This window comes from Dioscorea cayenensis, chromosome 12, assembly GCF_009730915.1.
Source record: "Dioscorea cayenensis subsp. rotundata cultivar TDr96_F1 chromosome 12, TDr96_F1_v2_PseudoChromosome.rev07_lg8_w22 25.fasta, whole genome shotgun sequence".
Taxonomy (NCBI): domain Eukaryota; kingdom Viridiplantae; phylum Streptophyta; class Magnoliopsida; order Dioscoreales; family Dioscoreaceae; genus Dioscorea; species Dioscorea cayenensis.
Window position 1 is genome coordinate 4,129,427 of NC_052482.1, and position 25,009 is coordinate 4,154,435.

Genomic DNA, 25,009 nt, shown 5'->3' on the forward strand with positions numbered 1-25,009 from the left:
TTAGTTATCATGTTTTACAAAGTTTCTATAAATATGACTCCTCTTTAACCCTAGATAAGATCAATTAATTCTCTAGTGAGAAAAATCCCCAAGCCCTCTCTTCTTCTCTAACCCTAGCCACTATTTGGAGAAGAAAAGCAGATTGTTGCTCAATTCCGGTGTGTGATCTAGAGGCGTGAGACTTTTGTTTGGTGCTAGGAGATCTACGACAATCTGAGGGAAAATTCAGCACATCAAAGATAAGGTTTTTCAAACATCAAGAGGTAATTTTCTAGACCTTTCAATTAAAATAGAGTGTTTATTAAAACAATTAGATCATATCGTAATTTTATTCTTGTTTCAACATGCCTCTGATGGTATTATATAATTTTGCGATATTATCAAACACAACTATGGTTAACATGGTATCAAGATTGCAATCACAACTACGGGGTACATGCCCATCAAGTTTTGCTAACGCAAACTAACGACAATTCCCACTCTAAGCTATGTAACATGTATATTAAGGCAATCAACACAGGCGTTTTACATACCAAGATAATAAAAAAGGATTTCCCATGGAAGCTCAATAATGAAAGCATCAAAGTTAGAACATCAAATGTTGAGGCTCATAACTCGGGGCACCGAATGACGGTTAGCCCTTTATGGTTCTACAATGCACACAAAGAAAACAACAAGAGAATGAAATCGAATACATAAACTCCCTTCTTCCTCCTCAATCCTTGTCGGAGAGCGTCCAATGAAGATCTTGCTGGCGTTCCTCCACTTCCACGGTAATCTCTCCTTCCAGATACCGCACCTAGATGGTGCCAAGCTCTGCCCTAGTCCTTGTCTCCCAGAAAAAAGGAAGATGATCCCTTCAGAAATCTAACTTTCAGCTTAAAAACGCAATTCCGGATGCAAGCATGGTCATGCTCTTGCTCGTGCTCTTCTCGGGATTTCTTAAAACTTGTTTTTGGCATGACTATAGCATAAACTGTAAAGTGCACCAACGTAAGCACGACCGTGCTTACTACTAGGGATGACAACAGGTTAGGTCGGGGGGCAGATTTTCCCTACCCAGCTCCATCCCCGCCCCGCTACCCCCGAACCCATCGGGTTTTTAAAACCTTAAGCCACACCTGCACCCAATGGGGAATCTAGTACCTGCAAGGATCCCCACCCCTGCCGCAACCCTACATAAAAATATTTAATTAATTCAATAATTTGTTATAAAATTATGAAAAGTAGGCATTTTTTTTGACAAAACATTCATAATATTAAAATAAAAATTGGAAATTTCAATCCCAATTCAAAATCACAAAAAGCAATACCAAGTAGAAATTAAAAATGTTAATCCAAAACTCCCAATATATTTTTATATTTGCAAAACTTTATATTTTTATTTTCGGGTTGGGTTCGGGTTTAGGTCGAGTATCAGGATCTCCATACCTGCCCCCACTCCCATTTTATATTAGTTTGGTTTTACCCAAACCCGACCCAAAATCTTGCCAAACTTGGGTTGGGTAGGTTAGGCCGGGCCGGGTTTGGGGATAATTGCCATCCCTACTTATTGCCCATGTTTCGAGAGTACAATGGTGATAGGAGCAAGGAAGTCGTGCTCTTTTCTTTCTAAAAATTTTAGTAAAGTGCATGAGTGTAAGCACACCGGTGCTTCCTGCCCGTGATTAGTTTAGTTGAATTTCTCCAAATCTTGGAAACTGCACGGCCTAAAGCATGGTTGTGCTTCTTAACTGTGCTTGCCCTGAAAAGTGTGTTCAAGCTCCATTTCTTTTCGTTCCCAGACTTGATTTCCTGTACAATAAAGCATACATACCCAAAGTAGCATCGTTTACAATAAATATATGCGTAAAGATAAGTAATTCATGTAATAGGGTATACTAAATGTCTATATAAAATGCACTCATCAGATAACTTTCTGCTTGACTAAAAATGGTTTCATCTATTCACACTAGTTTGAATTTTGCTGGTGTTACTTTTCATATTCCATTTTTTATTTTTAAAAATAGTAATTAAAAGCAATCTTTAAATCGATCATGAGTCTAGCAAATATATCATAACACATGGTGCATGTTTTTTTTTTTTCACATTTCACTTTTTATTTTAATTATTACTAGAGTTTCAAAATTTAATAAAATTTTATAAAAAATCTTATATAAAAAAATTTACCAATATAAAAAAAAAGTTGAAATTGATCATTAGGACCAACAAATATATCATAACATATATACATGTTATAATGTATCATATGTGATCGATTTAACCAGTTTTTTAAAAAGTACAGACTTGTGAGATGTAGTTACTTTTTTTGTTTGTTGAATTGTTAAAAATCTCATATATTTACTATCGATAATAACAAAAATTTAATTATGCTTTCAGTTTTTTCAATATGTGTATTACAAATTTGGTTATATTAACACATTATTTTTTATTGAAGATAATTATTTTATTGGATTTTTTTTTTTAGGTTTTGCCTTCTGATTCTAGCTCCCCTACCATTAAGTCTGTGTTCTGTCAGTGCTAATCATGGTTTAGAATTATTTTAAAAAAAATTAAATATACTTTAAATTATTTTTAAATTAACTTATAATTTTTAAATACGTTATTGGATTTTTAATTTTTTGAGAGTCCAAATTGAACCGTAAAATATGCCAAACTACCTTTTATTATTATTATTTTTCATGAAGTTGATTGAACATCATTACCGAACAATCTAAACTTTCAAAAAGATTTCCAAGGATGAATTTGCAATAATATAAATATTTCAATGATTTTCAAGTAAAAACAAAATTATGGAAGCATTAACAAATGTTAAAATTTTAGGGCAGACTATTTGAAAAAAAAACCTCAATTTTTTTCCCGCACAAGGTTAGATTTTCACTTGTTTACATAGCTCAAAAAGTTAAGTATAGCTTTTTATTGAAAATATAACAAATAAAAAAATCAGGGATTTTTAAAATAATTAAAAGAAAAATTTCCTATTTACTTAAAATAGAATAATTTTATGCGTATTTATTTATTTTGAGTTCTAATAGAATTATCTATTTTGAATTTTACTAGGATTCAGTTTATATTTTCGAGCCCATCTGGTCTGACTTAATTGAACAGGACTCGGAGGCTAGGTTGAGACTTGTTAGTAAGCCATGTGACCCATATAGTTCAATTGTGAACTTGTTGATCTAAGTCTAGTTCACATCTCTTATATAGGTCTCAAATATTATTATTATTATTATTATTATTATTACAGGAAAGTATTGAAACATCCCTCCCAAGTTTGCACTTTTCTCTAAATCCATGCAAGTTTCTCATTTCCTTTTTAGTCCCTCTTTTATTGGGCATTTACTTTTCAGGCCTTATTCCTCAAACAGTGTTAGATGGGTTATTAAATGGCTATGGAAGTTACCAGACTGCCCTTCATGTGTGGAGAAAGTTCCCAGGCACGCGAAATGATGAGTATGCCCTTGAATATCTTGGTAATCGCGCACTGTTGGACGGTTGCATTTGCGAAGTGTTGGGATCCGCACCGCTTTTCTCCAATGGTGGCGCAACTATTCGTCTTCTATACATTGTGGTGAAGCCGGTGGAGAACCCTTTTCCAGCAGTCGTCTTCCTCGCGAGCATTGGCTTTCATCTTCTCCGAATCTATTGTTCTTCCGTTGAAGACCGGCCATTGAAGAAGTTTCTCAAAGGAAATTGCAACCGAGAGGTGAGAAAATGGGCCTTCAAGCAGGAGGACGATAGTGCTATATGTGGTGTCTAGATGTTGTAGCATTGCTTCTTTGTGTGTGAAATACAACATTATCATGATGCGTATTTACTTCAGATTGTCATTTAATTTGTGCATCATATTGTGTAATATTTGAGTTCCTGTGTAACATAAGGTGTTCCTGTGTACAATATCATGTTCGTGTGTAAAATAAGTACGCTCGTGTTTAAGATATTGATGTTCTTTTTTGCTTTTATTTCCACAACAGACAATGGCGACAACGTCTATAAATGCACGGTGTTAGCTAGCTCCTGTTGTGGAACTGATTTTCGCATTGAGGAAAGAGATGAACAAGTGGCATTGGGAGATACTCCAAGGCACTCCTTTTGCCCATTTCATGGATGTCGCACCCATCATGTAGGAGAGAGGGGTGCTTAACATGCTGTCGCAGGTGTATGATGATCGCACCCAGCTCTTCGAGATAGGAGAGAGCATGCTGGCATTCAGTCCAGAAGACGTGGGACTCATTCTTGGTCCACGCTGTGAAGGGGATATCGTATCATTCAGGCACGAGAGTGTCCAATGTGAGTTTGAGGAGACATTCCTCAGTAAAATGCATCATCGTTACCGTGACGTAATTAAAGACAACCTATGCAGGCTCGTACGAAGGAAAGACAGTGACAAGGAGACATTTGTGAAGCTTCTGGTGGTCTACTTCATGGCTAGCATCTTCTTCCCCAGCACTTCTCTTAACACGCTAATATTTGCGGCCAGGTACACTAATGATCTTCCCTCACTTGGCTGTTATGCTTGGGCCCATGCCATTCCCAGGTGGCTGATGGTCGATCTCCCAACAACAGTGGGACGTGTACAGATGCGGTGCAAAGGAAACTACACCACTGCAGGTTATTTGAAAGGGTGCATCTTCACCCTCATCATTTGGTTCTATGAGGTAACTGGTAGTGTGAAGAAACCGCGGCTAGGAAGGACACCTCGTATAATTTGTTATGGGAAAGCCAGTTACATCAATGTGACTTCAATTGGTCCTCTGTTGAAGTCACTTAAAGGGATAGAAGTAAGTTTGTGATCTACCTGTGTGAAATTTTTGCAAAACATCCGACTTGCGTTATTACCCGTGTATAATATAATTTATCTGTGTATAAAAATATTTTCATATGTATGATAATTTCTATATGTGTAGAAATATATTTTTATGTGCATAATAAAGATTACCTGTGTGACAAAATGTATTCATGTGTAAATTAAATAGTTTGTGTGTATATTTAGTTTTTCATGTGTATAATAAGTCTTACTTGTGTAATATATGACCAATTTTGTAGTTCTACGAACTTGTTCTAGCCAATGATGAGGAGATTGAATTGATTGGTGTTGCAAGGCGGGAAAGCAGAAAGCAAGGATATGAGAGGTCATCTGAAGTGGCCGAGAGAAAGAAAAGGGCCGAATGACGCTCCCCGCCAATGAGGTATGTGGAAAGAAAACAGGTCCCCAAGGAATCCTCTGCAAAACCAAGCAGACAGCTGACAAGGAAGTGATCCCGGGAGGATTCTCCCCCTGATAACTCATCAAAATTTTCTCGACGTCAATCACAGGGAGACGACGATGATGTGCACAGCCTCTTGCAGGGGGTATTAGAGGAACTTCGCAAGATGCGTGCGTGTTTGGACGAGCGCGACGTGAACGATAAAAGGCGACGGAGGGCCGTATTAAGGTCACTGCCACCTGATAGTAACATATAGCGGGAATCAACGGATCCTTTTCCTTCTTTTTCTTCAGGTAGGATATTCAAGCGGGTTGTGCATTCTTTTAGGGGCCGGTCTAGCCTGACTCGGGAAAGGGACACTTCAGAAACGATCCCTAAGGTTCCTGATGCTGATGACACCTGAGAGGCCCTAGCATCTTCCCTTGTTGCAGAGCATTCACTTACAAATAAGAATACCAATCTTGAGGCCCCAGCGCCTTCCCCGTTGCAGATCTTGCACATGTTTTCAAACTTGAGCTTGTTACAGAGCCTGCACCTATTATAGCGACTTCCACCCCAAAGGTGGTAAAGCTGATACACCGCAAAGGCGCGTAACCGCAAATACCGACTGCTTTCGATGATTTATTCAACTTTCTTGTGTATCTTAGGGGAAAGGTATGTGTCCCACATGGCGGACACTTCGCGCCGCTCACTCAGCATGTTCATAAGTTTAAACTTGCGTGTTAACATGTGCGAAGCCAGTTAAGAGTTAGTAATTAACATAAACATAATTTGCTACACATGAGTTTGTAATCATACATAGCATTTCACAATTTTACCCATTAACGTTAAATACTACATAGTATTTTTAACTATTACATATGTACTTTAAATTATACATAGGAAACTATTATTTTACATAATAACGTCAGATATTAAACATGTATTAAAACTATTGGGCATCCACTAGTATTTCTACACATGACCATTGTCAACTACAAGGGAAAAGAGGGTTTTACAGAATAACGACAATTGTTACGCAGTATTGTTGATTAGTACACATTAAACACTGAACTGTAGATTAATCTTACCATAGTATCAATCATGCTCATTACCGATAGATGCCTTGCCTTTTTGATCCAAGTATTGAAAGACTCCGCTACATTCGAGTACATCTCGCACCACCACAAACACTTGAACAAATAGTTACACCAATGATCAATGTCGGACATGTGTAACAACCAATCATGTGCATCGGTCGATATAGCTACAAGTTCACTAACTGCATCATCGAACTCTTTGGACGTGTACATATATGCAATTTTTACGATTACTGCCCACTATTATTCTTTCAATGATTTCCCAAGGCTTCCATTAGCCTTCATGAAGTTGGCTTTCAAATGGCCCAGACAGTAACCATGCGGCGTACTTGTCAAGAAAATGAATTTCATCAATAAAAAGTAATAGCTTGTACCCCAGCTTCAACCAGAACAAACATGCCCAAAAAGAGAAGAAAGCGTGTTTAAATCGTTCACCGTCATTCTCAACGATTACAAAATTGCCGGGATTCATCTCAGCTACTTTGTCCGCATACCATAGAAGCAGATCATAGCTACTAACCTCCTTACCATAAATGGAGGCCCGTGTAATCTCCTTCCCCATCCAAGCACGCTTATATGGTAGGTAAACACCATGGTCTTGTAATATATCTTTCTGAATGTTGACAGCTTTACATAATGGTTGTTCCTTGAGTTTCTGCATTACATGTTCAGATACCCATTTTTTGCTTACTTTAGGGTGTGCTATTGTACCAATGCCTCCATCGCAACTGTGCGTTGTTGCTTGCATTGTCTTCACCCGGAAGATGTCAACATTTCCCTCTTTTGATGCATGCACACGCCACTGGCAATCTGGAGCAGCGCACTTGACGGTCATCCAAAGTTTATCATTTTTTATAAATGTAAAATCAAAATTTTGTCTTATGGCATTGCTGCGTAGACAATCTTTGAACTATTCTGCATTGTTAAAGTGTTGGCTCACTTTTAAGGTCAACCCATCAAGTGTTTGTGAAGACTGAACAATATTGAGTGCCCCTACCAGAGGATATTGGGACAGATATGTCTCAACATCTGCGTTCATACTTGCTGAGCAGGTGTCTTTGCATAACAATGCATAACACGGACAATATCAATACCATGGTTTATTACACAAAAAACTTCAAACCTACACTAGAACTGGCAATGTTATACAGTAAAACATAATATTACACAGAGTGAAGGTTTACTACATAGAGAACTATTATAATACACATGAGGACAATTTAATAAACATGTATGCAATAATTATCATTGTTATTACGATGGAATCAATGAGCCCGAGTTGCCATATGTTGACCCACTTGCTTTCTCGATGGTGATGTTGATGACAGTCTTATTGAAATTATGATGTATATGGCACATACGTTGAAAGTCAGCATCCGACTCAATTGGGAAAAATATATTGCACGAGTCAGGTGTCATGAACTTCACCCTGACCCTAGAACCGTCCAGTGTCCACCGCTAACTTATGTCATCCATTACTGTTTCCCATGAACTCAATATGGTGAATTGAAGCATACACCCTTCTCTTTTGTATCGTGCCACTTCACAAAAGCTTTCCATTGATTATGAACACCTACATGGAATTTGAAAAAGTTACAAAGGTTATCGGCTGTTAGTTAGCATAAAAGATGAAAAGATGAAGAACCTCAAAAAGTATTCCCCACGGCCTCCACAGGATGGAGAATAAAAAATGAGACAATGACGAACTTAACAAAGTTCTTTTTCGGGCCTCAAGAAGGTGCACAAATACAAAGAGGACAAAAACGAATTGAAGGAGGACAAAAAAATGGGCGGTTTCAGCACCAAGAAGAAGAAGAAGAAGAAGAAGAAGAAGAAGAAGAAGACTTACATAAAGAAAAATGAAAAGGGTCTGACATTGGTAGCTTCTTTGGGATTACCTTCTTCCTTTTCTCCAAAAGGTGAATTGACATGGAGGGAAAAAGCCCTCCAATGTTTGTTTTTGAGACAAGGGTAAGCTTGCCATTTCACAACCAAATAACTGACGGCTTTGACGGCAAGGACTGAAGTGGAATGCAAACATTAAAGGAGGGACTTTTGTGAAAATAGAAAAGTCAGAGGGACTAAACATGAAGAATGAAACTTCCAAGGGACTAAAAAGTAATTTTCCATTATTATTATTATTATTATTATTATTATTATTATTATTATTATTAACTTATCAACAGGAAGACTTGGAAGAAGGAGATGATATGAAATATATTGACCACAACATTAACCAATATTTGTGGATTTAATATAAATTTTTCTTAGGGTTACAGATATGGATTTAGTTTAGATATTATAAAACTTTTTTTTTAAAATGAGGTGAGACTTATTTATTTATTTATTTATTTATTGTGTATATTTGGTTTAAAACTTAATTTATTAATTAATATACTACATTATATATTTTTTATTTATAAAATCTGGGTCGATTCTTACTACATAGAAATAGGTACCAGTGGGTTCTTATTTTTTACCAGGACTTTAATTAGGATTAACCGTTTAAAAATCATGGATCATAAATCAAATTTTAATTTTTTTTATGACTTCAAGGGAGTGTTGGTTCATGACTTCCATTAGGGGGAAAGCCTCTAATGTTAATTAACCCAGACTAAGTCATGAGAACCTCAGATTAAGAACAAGTGTGAATGAGAAGCAACAAATATGCGAGAAATTAATTTTATTAATTTCAAAAGGAAAGAAAGAATTACATAAATTTGATCAAAAATACAAGAATTAGAATTAGAAGACTCTAACTCTCATAATTCTACTTTCCTAATCTTTCTCTAGCTTTACATAATTTGAATCTAGATTGACTTTGTTTTATCCTAACTTTCTGCCGGGGATTGCGCTGAAGATGTCTCCTTTGACTTTGTTGACTTTAGTCTTATTTTCTTGCTTGTTTCTTGAATATCAACTGTTTTTCAAGTTGTGACTTCTCTATGTTTGTGAATCACAAACTTAATTTCATTTGATTTAGACTTTTGAAAACCTTGGCATTTCATGCTTGTGAAGCTTTCAGTCTTGGACTCATGAAGCTCTTTGACTCTTTGACTTTTGATGTCTCGAGATTCCTGAACTCACTTGTCCAATCATTTGAACTTTTCAAGCCTCGATTCTCTATGCTTTTGAGCATTAGCTTGTGCATCTCTGAGTCATGACCATTCATATGATTCGCTCACTAACTTGATTGCTTTGCCTTTTTTTTTAAGAATATTTTATGGATTTTGAATGATGATCCCCATTTGTTTGTGAATCATAAACTTGATTTTTTTTTTTAGTTTTGGAGTTTGAAGGCTCGGTGTCTCACACTTGTGAAACCTCTTTCTTTATCATTATCAAGGAAACATTTTTTGTAAATTCACTCGAAACATTTTTTTTTCTGCTTCTTAAATATCTTTCTTTTTTTTTACTCTGTGAATCTTTTTTTTTAGCCAATTTGAGAGTGCCCTTTTTTTTTCCCTTTTTTTTTGTTTGACATGTGAGGTGTGAGCATCATTCAATAATTTTTTTGTTGCTTGGAAAAGACCACTATTTTCGAATATAGATCTTTAAGATAATTTTACTTAAGAAGTTTTTTTTCCTCACTCAAATATTTTCCACTTCATCAAGAAGGTCTCAAGAAGTAATGAGGAGACTCTCACTAGGAGGGTTCTCTACAACTACATTGGCCACTACATTGGACTCAACAAAAGTTTGTGGTATTCAAAATATTTTCCACTCACTCAAGAGAGTCTCAAGAGGTAAGGAGAAAACTCTACAAGGGGAGCTTTCTACCACTGCATTAGACTCAGCATGAGATTTGTGGTCTTCATAGCATTTTCCACTCACTCAAGAGAGTCTGAAGAGGTAATGAGGAAACTCTCACAAGGAAAGCTCTCTACTACTACATTGGACTCAGCATGAGACTTGTGGTATTCGTAGCATTTTTCATTCACTTAAGAGAGTTTCAAGAGGTAATGAGGAAACTCACAAGGAGAGCTATCTACCACTACATTGGACTCAACATGAGACTTGTGGTCTTCATAGGATTTTTCACTCACTTAAGAGAGTCTTAAGAGGTAATGAGGAAACTCTCACAAGGATAGCTCTCTACTACTACATTAGACTCAACATGAGACTTGTGGTCTTCGTAGCATTTTTCACTCACTCAAGAGAGTTTTAAGAGGTAATGAGGAAACTCTCACACGAAGAGCCTCCATTACATTGGACTCAGCGTGAGACTTGTGGTCTTCATAGGATTTTCCACTCACTCAAGAGAGTCTCAAGAGGTAATGAGAAAACACTCCAAGGAGAGCTCTCTACTATTACATTGGACTCAGAAAAAGTTTATGGTCTTCAAAACATTTTCCACTCACTCAAGAGAGTCTCAAGAGGTAATGAGAAAATTCTCACAAGGAAAGCTCTCTACCACTACATTGGACTCAGCATGAGACTTGTGGTCTTCATAGCATTTTTCACTCACTCAAGAGAGTCTAAAGAGACAATGAGGAATCTCTCACAAGGAAAGCTCCCTACCACTACATTGGACTCAGCAAGAGTTTTGTGGTTTTCAAAATACTCCACTCACTTAAGAGAGTCTCAAGAGGTAATGAGGAAACTCTCAAGGAGAGCTCTCTACCACTACATTGGACTTAGCATGACACTCGTGGTTTTCATATCATTTTCCAACCATTCAAGAGAGTCTCAAGAGCTAATAAGGAAACTCACAAATAGAGCTCTCTACCATTATATTGGACTCAGTATGAGACTCGTGGCCTTCATAGCATTTTCCACTCACTCAAGAGAGTCTCAAGAGGTAATGAGGAAACTCTCACAAGAAAAGCTCTCTACCACTACATTGGACTCAGTAAGAGTTTTGTGGTCTTCAAAATATTCTGGTCACTCAAGAGAGTCTTAAGAGGTAATGAGGAAACTCTCACCCCTTGTTTGGTTCAAAGGAGGAAGAGGAAGGAGGGGGGTGAAGGGGAGTAAGGAGGGGAGGAGAATGGAGGGTTTGAAATATTTTATGATTGGTTAAATAGAGGTGTGTGGAGGGGTAATCTATTTTTTTTATTGGTTAGAAAGAGGATTGAAGAGGAGTGAGGAAGGGTGAGATGCGCATTTTACCAATTTACCTTTTTATATAAAATTGATCATATTAATTTTTTTTTATACTTCTAGGATTATTTTGTACAAACTTTGTTAATATTAATATTAATATTAGTAATAATATTATTTGTATAATAATATTACTAAATTAATACTATAATCACTAATTTTTTATAATTTTATATTATTATTATTATTATCTAAAAAAATATATTATTAATTTTAAATTGACACATTAAAAAAAAGAGAAAATAAAAATAATATGAGAGAAAATTTGGTTTTAAAAAGATATTATGGTAATTTCTTAAATTGGTAAGGGGCAATTTGGCCTTTTCATAGATATTTAAGTTTTAAATTTTTGTTAAATAGCTCCACCCCTCCAAAAGACTCCAATTTGGAGGGATGGGATAAGAGGGGTTTGGAGGGGTGAAGCACCTCTCCATACTGCTCCTCTTCCTTACTCCACAACCAAACACACTTCATCGCTCCAAAAGCCCCCAACCAAGCAATCTCTCAAGGAGGGCTCTTTACCACTACATTGGATTCAGCATGAGTTTGTGGTCTTCAAAATATTCCACTTAACTCAAGAGAGTCTCAAGAGATAATGAGAAAACTCTCAAGGAGAGCTCTCTATCACTACACTCGACTCGGCATAAGTTTGTGGAAATGGGCATGCAAATTTACATTGATACCCTTGACTTTCACTAGAATCCCATTCTTCTCATTTTTTTTCATTTTAACCCCTCTCATGATAATTTTGCACATTAGCCCTCAAATTCCTTTCTTTTCACAAATTTAAGGATTTATGTAATTAGGCCCTAAAAATTTTGCAAATACACCTTGAATTTTTATTTTTCACATTTTCTTGATGATTTTGCACATGGAGCCCATATTTTGTAGTTTTTTTATAATAACTTTTCTTTGTTATTTTGTTGGAACTTTTCATGTGGCCCCTTTTATTTATTTATTTATTTATTTTTCTACCATGTTTTGTAAATCTGGTAATAAACCCTCCTATGTTCATATTTCTATATCCTTCCCTGCCATGCGTTATACAATTATGTCCTCACAAGCAAAATCTAAACTCTTTTTTTTTTTAATTCATATTTGGATAATGGTGTACATCCACTTAAACACCTCTAAGAATCCACACACTACAACATTTCAATTAAGCAATCAAAACATATTTGCCTAACCATTCATGAAATAAGGAGTAGCATGCAAGCCTAACTAAAGATTAACAAATGATCCGAACTAGGTAACCTAGTATTGTCATATCCAACTTCCTTTTTTTTTACAATCAATATAAGAACCACATTATTCTATTAATCATGGCTCCAAGATAAGTAAAACCACAAGGTGCATACTTAGAGCATGCCCGTATGATTGTAGGTGAAACAGTTGGAGATTCTAGAAAAAGGGGCTGAGAGAAACATGCATTAGTGCATCAAATAGTTAGACTGGTAACCAGAAGGTAGGTGAATGTGGTTCTTGTGCTATGAAAGGGTGGAATATTTTATTGAAGAGATGATGAAAGTAGCTAGGGGGAGGTTCTCACATGTTTTATAGGTGTTAGTGCAAGCTTGTACACTATTTACTAGCCAGAGGAATTATCAAAAAAGGTTAGTGCTAAAAAAAATTCACACCGGAAAGCCTTAATAGCACCATCATTATGGCGGAACCAGGATTTACTAGAAGGGGGGCTAATTCAAAATGTAAAATAGAAATTACATCTACAAAAACATTTGTCTAAAATATAAGATAATGAGATAATTTAAGTTTTAATTAAAACAACCATACTTTGAATACATAAGTTGGACAGGAAAGCATAAAATAGCTATTGATAGACGCTTGAACTATAACCAACCCCAGTGTTATTGCTAGAAATGCGAGGTATGCGATTAAGAGGAAGTAGTTGCATTCGTCGAGTTTGCATTTTCTGAAAATGTTGTAGAATCACTTCATTATCAATAGTTGAAAAATCTCCCGCTCGATATAGACAACAAGGATATCATTCATCCACTTATCCCCCATTTCGTTGCGCAGGTCAATTTTCACAACATTCATAGCTGAAAACACCCTCTCAACACTAGCTGTCGTAACAAGTAAAACTAACGGTAATTTGATTAGGTGATCAATGAGTGGATAAATAGCATGTTTACCTGTCTCAACCATCTTTCTAGCAAAGCCTCCCAAGTCCCCTATATCTATAAAATCATCATCATTCCGCACATTGTAAATGAAAGTAGTAAGTTGATCCTCAAGCATCATGCGCTCAGTTATTGTGAAATCTTCAGGATAAAGTTCTGCAATATGAAGTAACTTGTGGATGTTGAATCCCTTGGATCAAGACAGGACATGAGAAGAAGTTACTCTGTGCTAGCTTCTGGGAAACATTTTTGCATTTCTTGAGCAATTAAATCAATAACCTAACATCATAACAATAATAAAATCACAAAAATTACTAAAATAATACATTAATGATATTTACAAAAGCATAATAAATATTAAAAATACTGACCTCACAAAAAATTTCAATACGATAATAGTGAAAATGAGTAATGACTTGCCCTTCCCTTTTTGAAGGACCATGGATTCGCATATTATCCTCCATATTAGGCATCAGAATTGAGTTTCCTTCACAAAAATATCTAACTTCCTCCAAAAATGTCTCCCATCCTGTCTCCCTAAAGTCTTGAAGTCGAGTCTTTACAACTTCAATCAAACGTATAGTTTAAACAATATTTTGATCTTTTTGTTGTAAGGCAAGAGATAACTCATTTGCGATCCCCAATAAACGCCTCATCAAATACATCACAAACACAAATTGATAATTTTTCATTTTTTCAATTAAGCTTGCCATTATACCTCTATTATCATTAGCAACACCATCATCATGTATGTTTTGTAGTACCTCTAACATTGAAGTCCATATTGAGATTAGATGGAGAATAGTAGTGTAATGTGATCCCAACGAGTATCCCCCAGTCTTGCTAAACTGGATTCTTGATTTTTTCCTCTACCACTTACTATTTTCCATCATTTCTAATTGCTCAACCAATCTATCATGGTGATGTTGCCGAAGTTGGTCTCTTCTTTTGCACAATGCTCCAACCGCATTAATGATCATTGTAACATATTGAAAAAAATCAATCACAATTAGATTGTCTTTTGCAACAACAACAATCACTAATTGGAGCTGATGAGCAAACCAATGGATAAATCTTGCATATGGATTTTCTCTAAGGATAAGTGCTTTCAACCCATTGAATTCACCTCGCATATTTGAAGCCCATCATATTCTTATCCCCTCAGTCTTGAAAGAGATAATCCATGTTTGGCAAATAGATTGTCAATGGCATTCTTCAATGATATGGATGAGATATCTGACAAGTGAACCACAGTGAGGAACCGCTCTATCACACATCTATTCTTATTTACATATCTCAAAACAACTCCCATTTTCTCCTTCACTGACACATCCCAGCTTTCATTAATCATAAGGAAGAAATAGTTATCTCCAATGTCATCAATGGTAGCACATGCAATCTCCATTGCACAAGCATTTGCTAACTCCTTCTGAACCTTTGGAGAAGTCATTTGATTGTTTCCAGGGGAATTTTGATTAACTTTTCTAAAAACCTTATCATTCCGTAGACTATACCACTCTAGTAGCTCAAGGAAATTGCCTTTGTTTAATGAGCTTGAGGATTCATCATGTCCACGAAAAGCCAATCCTTGCTTCAAGAGAAAACGTGTCACATCTAAAACAACAGTTAAACGAGTGTGGTATTCAACCTTCATCTCATGTGAATGTGTAGCCAATTGGTGTGACACACTCTGCCTTTGATTTTGGAAACTCTGAAACTATACTCTTGCATCATTATGCACACTATTCATAGCACCAACATGCTCAATGAATTTCTCTAAAGCTTTTTTCCAATTATAGAACCCTATTTTAGTGAATGCATCTTCTCATATTCAGTTTCCTCTACTTGGTGTGAAAAGATAACACCAAAAACAAAATGCTGCATCTTTGGTCACACTATATTCTAACCATGGATGTTGTTTAAACCATGCATCTTGAAAACTCCTCCTTTGTTTACCATACTCTTTTTGTGGGAAATTATGGCCAATTGGTTGACAAGGACCTCTAGTTAAATATTCCCTTCTAACTTGATCTCTAACCCCAACATCAAAGTCTTCAATCAGTTTTCATAGTCCCAGGTCACTAACAATGCCATTTGAATTGAAATTCACATTGGTGTTTTTCTTGCTTGATTCGGAGGCTAGTGGTGCTTTTGGAGAACTAGAGGACCCTTCACTTCGCGGTTGTTTAATTAAAATTTTATCCATGTCCAATTGGCTTTGAAAGTATATAATACTATCCAAAGACAAAATAAACATGTATAAAAAAATGATAATAATAATGATAACCTACTTCAAACAACACATCTAAATAATAATAATGATATAACATAGCCATGCCAATCAACAACATCATAGACTTAGTCAACTTTGAGGTTTGAAGTTTTCACAATCATCAGCATAAATCCCGATAAGGTATTGTATAAAAGTCATTTTATTCATTGGTTGTTTGAAGACATAAAGAAAATTTGTGAGACAATGGAAACTAGATGCCTTTCTAGAAATCAATATTTATGCTATCACATTCACATATATAGACACTTGCATAGTTGCATTCACCTTTTGACTAAAATTAAGTTGTATTTCTAATCAAAGTAAGAATCCATTAACATGCCATGAATGTGTCATCACCAATACATGCTATCTAAAATTTGCTGATGCACTAATAATCAAATATCTGATGGTTTAATTTGTTGGGATTAAAATAGGATGGGGTGACTGCTCAATGCTCATCTAAAATGAATAAAGATGACTTCATAGTCTTCACTTGAAATAGAAAAACAAATTTTAATCCATCCCAAAATACCATAAAAAAGATGCCATCACTAACCTTAAAAATCTTATACAATTCCAACTTCCCAATTTCCTTTTTTTTCTGAACATTCAATTGGTAGAAAACAAAGTATAACAACAAATTATTCTTGAATACTCATGACTGTTGACTGTTGTGGCTTGTGAAAACAAAGTATAACAACAAAAGAACATATTAATGCATACATTGTCAACATAAACCACAAGAAACTCAAATGAGCTTAAATCTTCAAACTCATGCACTGATGCCACTACATATTCACATTTCACAATCATTAACATAAGTTTCATTGCAAGAAATAAATAATTACAATATGGAATCCAACTCACAAATAAATGAATAATTGCTTGCAAAAGAAAAACAGGTGATGTATATAATGATTCTAATGAATCCAACTTACAAATAATTGCAAATAGTCTTTCTTCTCAAAAAAGCCAAATCTGGATTTTGGATTGAATATAAGAATTTCTATAAAAAAAAGTGATCAATGTAATGATCAGAACTAAAAAAACCAATTCAAACAAAAACTTAAAAAAAGGAAATAAAAAACAAACCTACACTTAGTGAGTGGAGACCGATCTCAATAATCAAGATTGAAGACAAATTACAAGATTTTGTATTTCTAAATTCATGCTAACTAGTCACTTGCTCAAACTTCAGTTGCTCAGCCTCACAAATTCACAATCAAATGATCATCAAGAAAAGAGAGATTTTAAGCAAAGACCTGATTTTGAACTGTTGAGGGTATGCCAATTTGGGTATTAGATTCGGATCGAACTTTAGTTTAAGTCTGATAAGTGACGACCCGATAACAATCACCTTATCGGATCTGGATTTTGGATCCAAACTTAAAGTCTTGTGTGACTTTGACTATGAGTTTTTGAGTCTTTGACTCTTCAACATCTTCATCCTTGCTTCATTCCTACAGCCTGCCTCTTCTTCAATTTAGAATTCAGAACTCCAGACTTCACACTTTCAAACCATCTCCTGCCGACTGCAGTCTCCCACCGGTGACTTGATCATGGTGAGGAATGAGGATGTTCAGACTCGGGACTCAGGAGCTACGGAGCACATCACAACCCAACTGCCCATTCCAAGGCCCAAGGCAAAGGGCTGAACTATATGAAATTTTCTTCCTTGAGGTTGGGAGGGGGCTTCCCTCTTAGGCACAGTCTAACAAAAGACAACTTCACAGCGGCCTTCTCGGCGCCAATGGGGGGTTGAAGCCCCCACTCACCCCACTTGGTTCCGCCACTAATTGAGAGAAAAGACAACATATAACGAAGGGATAGAGAGACAAGAAAAAGGGAAGAGAAACGTGTGTGCAAGTGGAGAGGATTAAGATGCATCTGTGATGAGGGGTCTCACATTTGCATTTCATGATTAATTCCAAAGTAAATCACTAAACTTTGACTCATTTTCACTTTGATCATTGAACTTCAATTTGTATCAATTTGATCACTCAATTTTAATTTCATTTCACTTGGTAGTAAATCAAGAGATTTTAACCTCCAAATGAATAATATGACTCTTTTTCGATGATGTGGACACCTCTAATAGACTTAATAATGTGTCAATGGGAGGACTAACTTAGATTTTTAAACATCCATGCAATCAATTGGGGGTTGAAATCCTTGATTTATTACCGGTTGAAATAAAATTACAGTTGAGTGACTAAATTGATACAAATTGAAGTTCGGTGATCAAAGTGAAAATGAGCCAAAGTTTAGTGTCCTACTAAAAAATTTACCCAAAGTAGTAAATGGTGGGCCCATAAGGTTTTTTTTTAATAGACTCAAGGAAATAAGAAAGTCATGTAGCATATGGGTTACACATATGCATGCATGGGATATAGGCATCGTGTATAATATATACTAGCGAAGCCAAAAGAACACATGCATTAATTATTCCAACATATTATGCGTTCTAATGAGGAAGAAGAGCTTACTTTGTTTTGTTGCCGATCGATTTTGATAGAAGAAGAGGATATGTATTTTGCCAGCACACCATAGATGACCCATTTGGGTCATATTTATAGAACAAATAAATATACAAAAATAACTATATGTATGTATATACACATAGTGGCAAGAAAGGCTTGGAAATCGGGAGAATAAGAAGATGAGAGAGAAAGGGTGTACCGAGCAGGAGGCCGACGAGGATGGTCTGGGTAACGACGAGGAATAATAGGAACATCTTCAGGAGAGGATGGGTCGGCGGAGAGAGAAGTCGAATCGCCAGAATCACCAGAATTATTAATGCACCCAGAGGAAGGGGAAGAAGGAACAGAGGCAGTGTCTATGGAGACGTTTGGAAAAGGGCACTAATTGGCAGTTGTGGTAGAACTCGGAAGAACCATGGAGGAGAGAGAAGAGGATGCAGTGGTAGTGGAAGATTGAAGAAATGAAAGATTTGGGAAGGATGAAGAAAAGTAAGGGGTATCTTCAAGAAAAGTGACATGATGGGAAATACGAATACGGTGAGAATGGGGATCATAACAGCGATAGCTAGCCCTTATGTTCAGAGCTATATCCAAGAAAAATACACATGGTAGAATGGGGAGTAAGTTTGTTTCTCTCGACAATGAGCAGAAGAACAAAAAGTATGAGCATAGTAATGGAGACTAGGCTAGAAGTATCGACAGTCATATGATGAGTGGCACTAGAATCTAAAATCCAGGAGGAGGAAGACATACTAGAGGCAACAGACATAGCAGAGGAAATGTTGGGGGGCAGAGTGCGCTGCATAGCATGAATCTGCTCAGTAAGCTAAGCAACCTGAGAAAGAAGATCAATAGAGGAAGGAGAATTGGAAGCAGAGACAGAAGCAGCATGAGGGGAGGACGCAGGAGATTGAGGCGGAGGACGAGACTGTGAGGACTGTTGCTGTTGTCTTTGCTGAAGCTTCAGACACTGATTCTTCATATGACTAGGACGCTTGCAGTAATGACAAATAACAGAAGACTGAATGGAGATCGATGAAACAGGAGCTGGTTGCGCAGAAGGTACTTTAATGGCACGTGGAGAGGTCACAGCAAGAACAGGGTCTGTAATAACACTATGAATAACATCGTCAAATGATGGAAGAGGGTCTCGATTGAGCAGTTGGTTGCGAACAGCCTCAAAATCTGGATTAGAAATTCATATTGTTATTGCAGAAATTCGAATAGCATTAGAAATTCGAAGGTGCGCTGTATTTGGCGAGACTAAGTGTTCTCTGCATTAGAAATTCTTTGCATGTGAGGCACGTAGACGTCTCCAATGAATCAATCTAACGCCATAAAGACCGTAGGTCAGTGACATATTCTCTGACGGAACACTCACGCTGCTGAATGTGAGTAAGGTCCTGTAAAATAGCATACTGACGAGCAGAGCTGGAATGCTCAAACATATGAGCTAAGTGTTTCCACATTGCATGAGCAGTGGGAAGGTGTCCAATTTCCATACGGACATCAATCTCACATGATAATGGTCATGGTACGATGATCAACAAGAGTCCATGATATATCAGGAGTGGAGGGTTGGGGAGAAGTACCGTCGACATGGTCAGGTAGATCCATACCAAATAAAAGGATGCGAACAGTGGTAAACCATTCTCGGTAATTAGAGTCGCTTAGTTTGATATCGACTTGAGCTAAGAAATGTGGAGCAGCGGAAGTTGATGCCAATTTTCTTATTTTTTTGGAAATGTAGGAATATTAAATAATATTAGATGCTAGTAAAGTATGAAACATAATAGGGTTGTTTTTTTTTAAAATATAATATATATATATATATATATGTCAAAGATAACAAGAGAATAAAAAAAACTAAGGTTTTTTTGATTTTTTTTTGTTTTTTTGTTTTCTTTTTTCAATATTATATATTATATAGAGATTCGTACGGAGAATCAAAACAAACACAAAAATTAAAATCTCTGGACTTCGCATTGGTTGTCTGGTCTGGTCGTCTGCTCGTCGGTGGAGAAGACAAAGATACAGGGAATGAGCGCGGCGAGGAAGCAGTGATGATCTCTGGACAAAGAAGCGAATGAGGCAGTGATGATCCGGCGGCAACCTCGGAGCAAAGAAGCAAAGATAGTGAGGAAGCAGCGATGGAGATAATTAGAAGCTGTGATGATGATGAGTACGGAGGCGGGAGGAGAGCAACTGAGACATGTCCGGCGCGGATGGGTGCCTGTGGTCAGGTCAGCTCAGGTGACTGACTGTGGTAACGTGTGTAAGATTCGTCAGCAGAAAGGCAAGAATATCAGAATGAACTAAGTAATCAAGAAGAAACAAAACAAAATGCTTCGTTGGAGAGCAACAGAAAACAAACGGATCAACTGTCCGCCAGATCCGCCGGCCACCAGCATCTGATACCATGATAGAGGAAGAGGATATGTATTTAGCCAGCACACCATGACCCCTTTGGGTCATATTTATAGAACAAATAAATATACAAATATAACTATATGTATGTATGTACACATATACATACACAATGTACATACATAAAAATATACATCTAACATATCACTCTATCAAATTTGTCCTCTTCCTCATTTTGACCTTTAGTCTATCCTCGTCTCCGTTTTTTTCTTCGCTTTTCATATGCTGTATCTTCTGATTATAAACTGTCTTTTTTTTTAATAAGTCATTTATCTCTTTTTTTTCGTATTAATTATTATTTCTAAATATTTCTTCTTGGATTTATTTATTTAGATTTTTATAATAAATCCGATTTTCTTTTAATTCTCAGATTTATATAGAGATTTTTAAGGATTTATTTTTTTTTCATTTTTTTAAGATTTATTATTATTTTTTCAAATTTAAAAATCAAATCATTTTAAATTCTATGGTTACATATTTTTTTTTTAAAGATATTGGGAGATTATTTAAGGATTTATCTGTCGGTTTTCTTTCGGATTTATTTTTTTATTATTTTTTTAAATCTAATCTTCTATAACGTTTCATTTATTTATATTTATCCGAATTTAAAAATAAAAAAACGGATATTGATAGATAATTATTTTTTTTAAGATTATCTCCCTCTCCTATAATTATCTTCTTTATGTTGAATAAAATTATATTTATATTAAAATTAGGATTAGAAAAATCCTATAAAAACAGTACCACTGTATTATATTGGTTAAGTTTGGTTAAATTATTTATAATGTAATTGATGCATAATTAAAAAAGTCTATGAAATTATTTTTTAAAGTATAAAATTTTATTTAAAGAAAATAATCAATAACAAGTTGATACACATCTTACGCAATTATATGGTTTACATTGATATAATAATTCTTGGTGTAATACATACTCTGTATCTAAAAATATGCAATATAAATAAAATGATAGTTGTATTTTATATTCGTACATGAATGTATTTTTTAAAAAACTGCAAAAAAATATTCAAATAAACAAATTTGTAAATAAAATAAAAATTATTATTAATTTCTTAAGTTTTCGTTCTTTGTTTTATATTCGAATAAGTTTAAAAATTTTAAAAAGATTTTAAAAAGATTAAAACACAAATGACCTTTTAAAAAATATTTAAATGCCATTTTATAATATATTTTTAAAAATAAATGGGTTTTTAAAAGTATTATTACCATTAAAAAATAATAACAATTTTTAAAAATGCTGCTTTAATATTTAAAAAAAAAAGGGTCAAAATGAAAAACAACCTCGGTTTTTTGGGCTTCTACTTTCCAGATCAAATGGTTTCTTATTACTTCTCAATAAGTTAGGGTGTTCTTTGGCAAATTTTTTGGCTCCCAATTTGAATTTTGAAAAGAACCAAATTGTAAAATTCTTTTTGTTTTTAATCAAGTTGATTGAACATCAATGAAAAAAAAATCAAAATTTTAACAGATTTAGGAGGATGAATTTGCCAAAATATATACAAAATATTTCAGGGGTACTATAAAAAAAGTGCCCCAAAAATTTTCCCGCCCGAGATTAGCTTTTTGATCACTTAGTCTAAATAAGTTAGGGGTTAAACTTATGTAAAGCTTTAATGTGAAAAATTTTGAGTGTTTTTATTTGAGTTTGAGTTCGAATAGAATTATCTAGTTTGGGTTTGACAAGGATTTGGTCTACATAGGCTATAGAAATAGCTTTCCTTTCAATAGTTTGATTTATTTGTGAAGACCTTCCGGTTTGATTTAATCTGCATTGATTTCTCATATACATAGAGTTGTGAACAAAAATCATTTGAAAGATGGCTGCATCCACTTGTGCTTCAACTACTATTAGAAGGAAATGGACACTACAACAAAAACTGCTATTTGCGATATATTTTTATGACACAATTTAAAATGTATTGCAGATCGCAATTTGCAATATAATCTGACACAATAAAATATGTCGCGCTTCAAATGTCGCAAATTTTTGCGACACGTTTGAAAAAATGTGTCGCAAACTTTGCGACAAAATGAAAACGTTGCGAATTTCGTCGCAATTCATTAGTTTTCTGAGACAGTATTTGCAATTCAATTTGCAACGATATGTGAACACTTTTTTGCCACACATTTTGTGCATCGCAAATTATGTCACAAATGTGTAAAACTTTTGCAATAAATCTTGCGACACATTTTGATTGTTGCAAAACTTTTGTGTCACAAATTGTGTTGCAAATTTGTGAGACTTTTTCCAACAAATTTTACAACACATTTTGATTGTCGCAAATTGTGTCACAAATTATGTTGTGACTTTGCGGGCATTTTACAACACATTTTTATTGTAGCAAATTATGTTGCAAATTAATTACTCATAACAAACAAAACTGTGACATAATTTGTGATTATTTGCAATAATTTTTGGAACATTTTTTACAAACATGTTTTAAAGCCTTATTTACAATACTCAACAATAACTTTTATAGTATTTTGCAAAATAAATATTTTGATATATAAATATCCAGAACAACAATCCAATATAAAATATAGTAGTCCAAACGTCTAAGACAACAAACTAATACGAAATGTAATAGTTCAAACATCTAATAAGACATTCTTATAAAAAATATCATAGTGTAAGTATCTAATGTAATAATGCAAAATATCACATTCATTTTGTTGAAATTTCATCGAAACCCTTATCTTGCTATTGGGCTGAAGGTTGAGGCTGTCCAACATCCTCTGAAAAATGAGGGACATGAGAAGCAGACTCTCCAGTCCTGCCAACAGATAATAGAGTTGTAGAAGCAACATTTCACCTAAAATCAGAATGAATAAATGATGCAACATGTTTTCGCCCCATTTCCCTACAAATAACAATCAAGTCCATAAAATGTCATTAGTTAGGAAGAACAATCAAATAATAACTCACTCAATAATAACATATAACCACTAACATCAAGTGTAAACCAAAGACATTAATAAACATCTCAATATTAAAATTAACAAAGACCATTGAAAAGTTAGACCATAGAATTTGTCCAAACTCCAATTCCTATACTGAATCAAGCTATAAAATTATTAACAAGCAAAATTCAATTTTTCTTTTTTTCTTTTTTTTTTGGTGATTTTGTTTAATATTATTGTTTATGTGCACTAAAATAAGATAAATGAGTGATTAGTAAGTGAGATAAATATTTAGCTGAAAGCCCACCTTTTGTACTTGTGCTACAGTTATTTATTTGTGCTGGAAGTTCAACAGCATTGCAAATCCTTCACGGAAAAGACACAGATATCTCTGCTGAAGTTGCAGAAATTCAAGTGATTATTTATTACTGGTTGATTAATAATTTCACAATTCATTTGACCAAATGAGAAGCATTGCTGGTGAGACAAATAAGTGTAACTTAATTTCTATGACCATTACTTCATCCATTTTAAAGTTCTATGTGGTACAAAATTATTCACCTACAAAATGACTTCCCATAAAATTGAGAAAAAATGAATCGCATTCCCAATAAATTAAGTTTCTTTGATCTGAAGTCCCTGAACAAAGAAAGGGAGAGAACCTGGCTCTATTTGATGCTCTATTTAGTTGAACATGAAGAGAAGTGGTCTCACAGCCATGAATGCATCAACCATCTGAAACATTAACAAACTAACCAATTCAAATATATCAAGCATAATGTTGTAGAAGTAACGTATCAAATTCCAGTATGAAGAACTACAAATAAAAAATAGTTTGAGTACTGCACACTACTTGACAGTATATAATCCTAAAGATTCTAATAAATAGATGATATTGTATTGCATGGATTATGCCCGGATTCCAGTCTCATTGCTAGTTGAAGATTCCAATGGAGAATTTACATGAACAAGAATGAACAAAAGAATAACATAAATTTTTTCTATGTTAAATATGGGAGAAGGAAATATACCTTCTGAGCCACAACTAAAGCAGCTTCATCTCAACTTACACATTGACATATGATATCAGGCACCTTAGCAACCACATCCTAAACACAAATACAACCATTGAAGTTGAATCTAGAAAATAAAAATTAATTAGTTAATTAATAATAAAACAGCCTAAACTTATTTGATGCTGAACTTTCAAGGAAAAAAACCACAGAAAATACTTACATGCTTCAGAACTTTCCACAGTTTTTTTTTTGGAAGAACCTCTCCAAAAGGAGAAGCTAATTTATTGAAAGAAACTCAAGAAGAACAAGACTACAGATTGAGGAAAAACTAGAAACAATTTAAAAGAAAAAACCAAACTTTCT

The 25,009-nt window shown here is 34.9% G+C and overlaps 1 long non-coding RNA gene across 1 annotated transcript; it reads right to left on the reverse strand.

The window, feature by feature from the left end:
• Positions 1-23,341: 23,341 nt before the first annotated feature.
• On the reverse strand, positions 23,342-24,737 carry LOC120273037. Its single transcript, XR_005540497.1, has 3 exons — positions 24,662-24,737; positions 24,293-24,365; positions 23,342-23,590 (listed from the first exon to the last, which is right to left on the reverse strand). It is a non-coding gene; the product is annotated as an uncharacterized LOC120273037 (long non-coding RNA).
• Between the last annotated feature and the right edge of the window lie 272 nt (positions 24,738-25,009).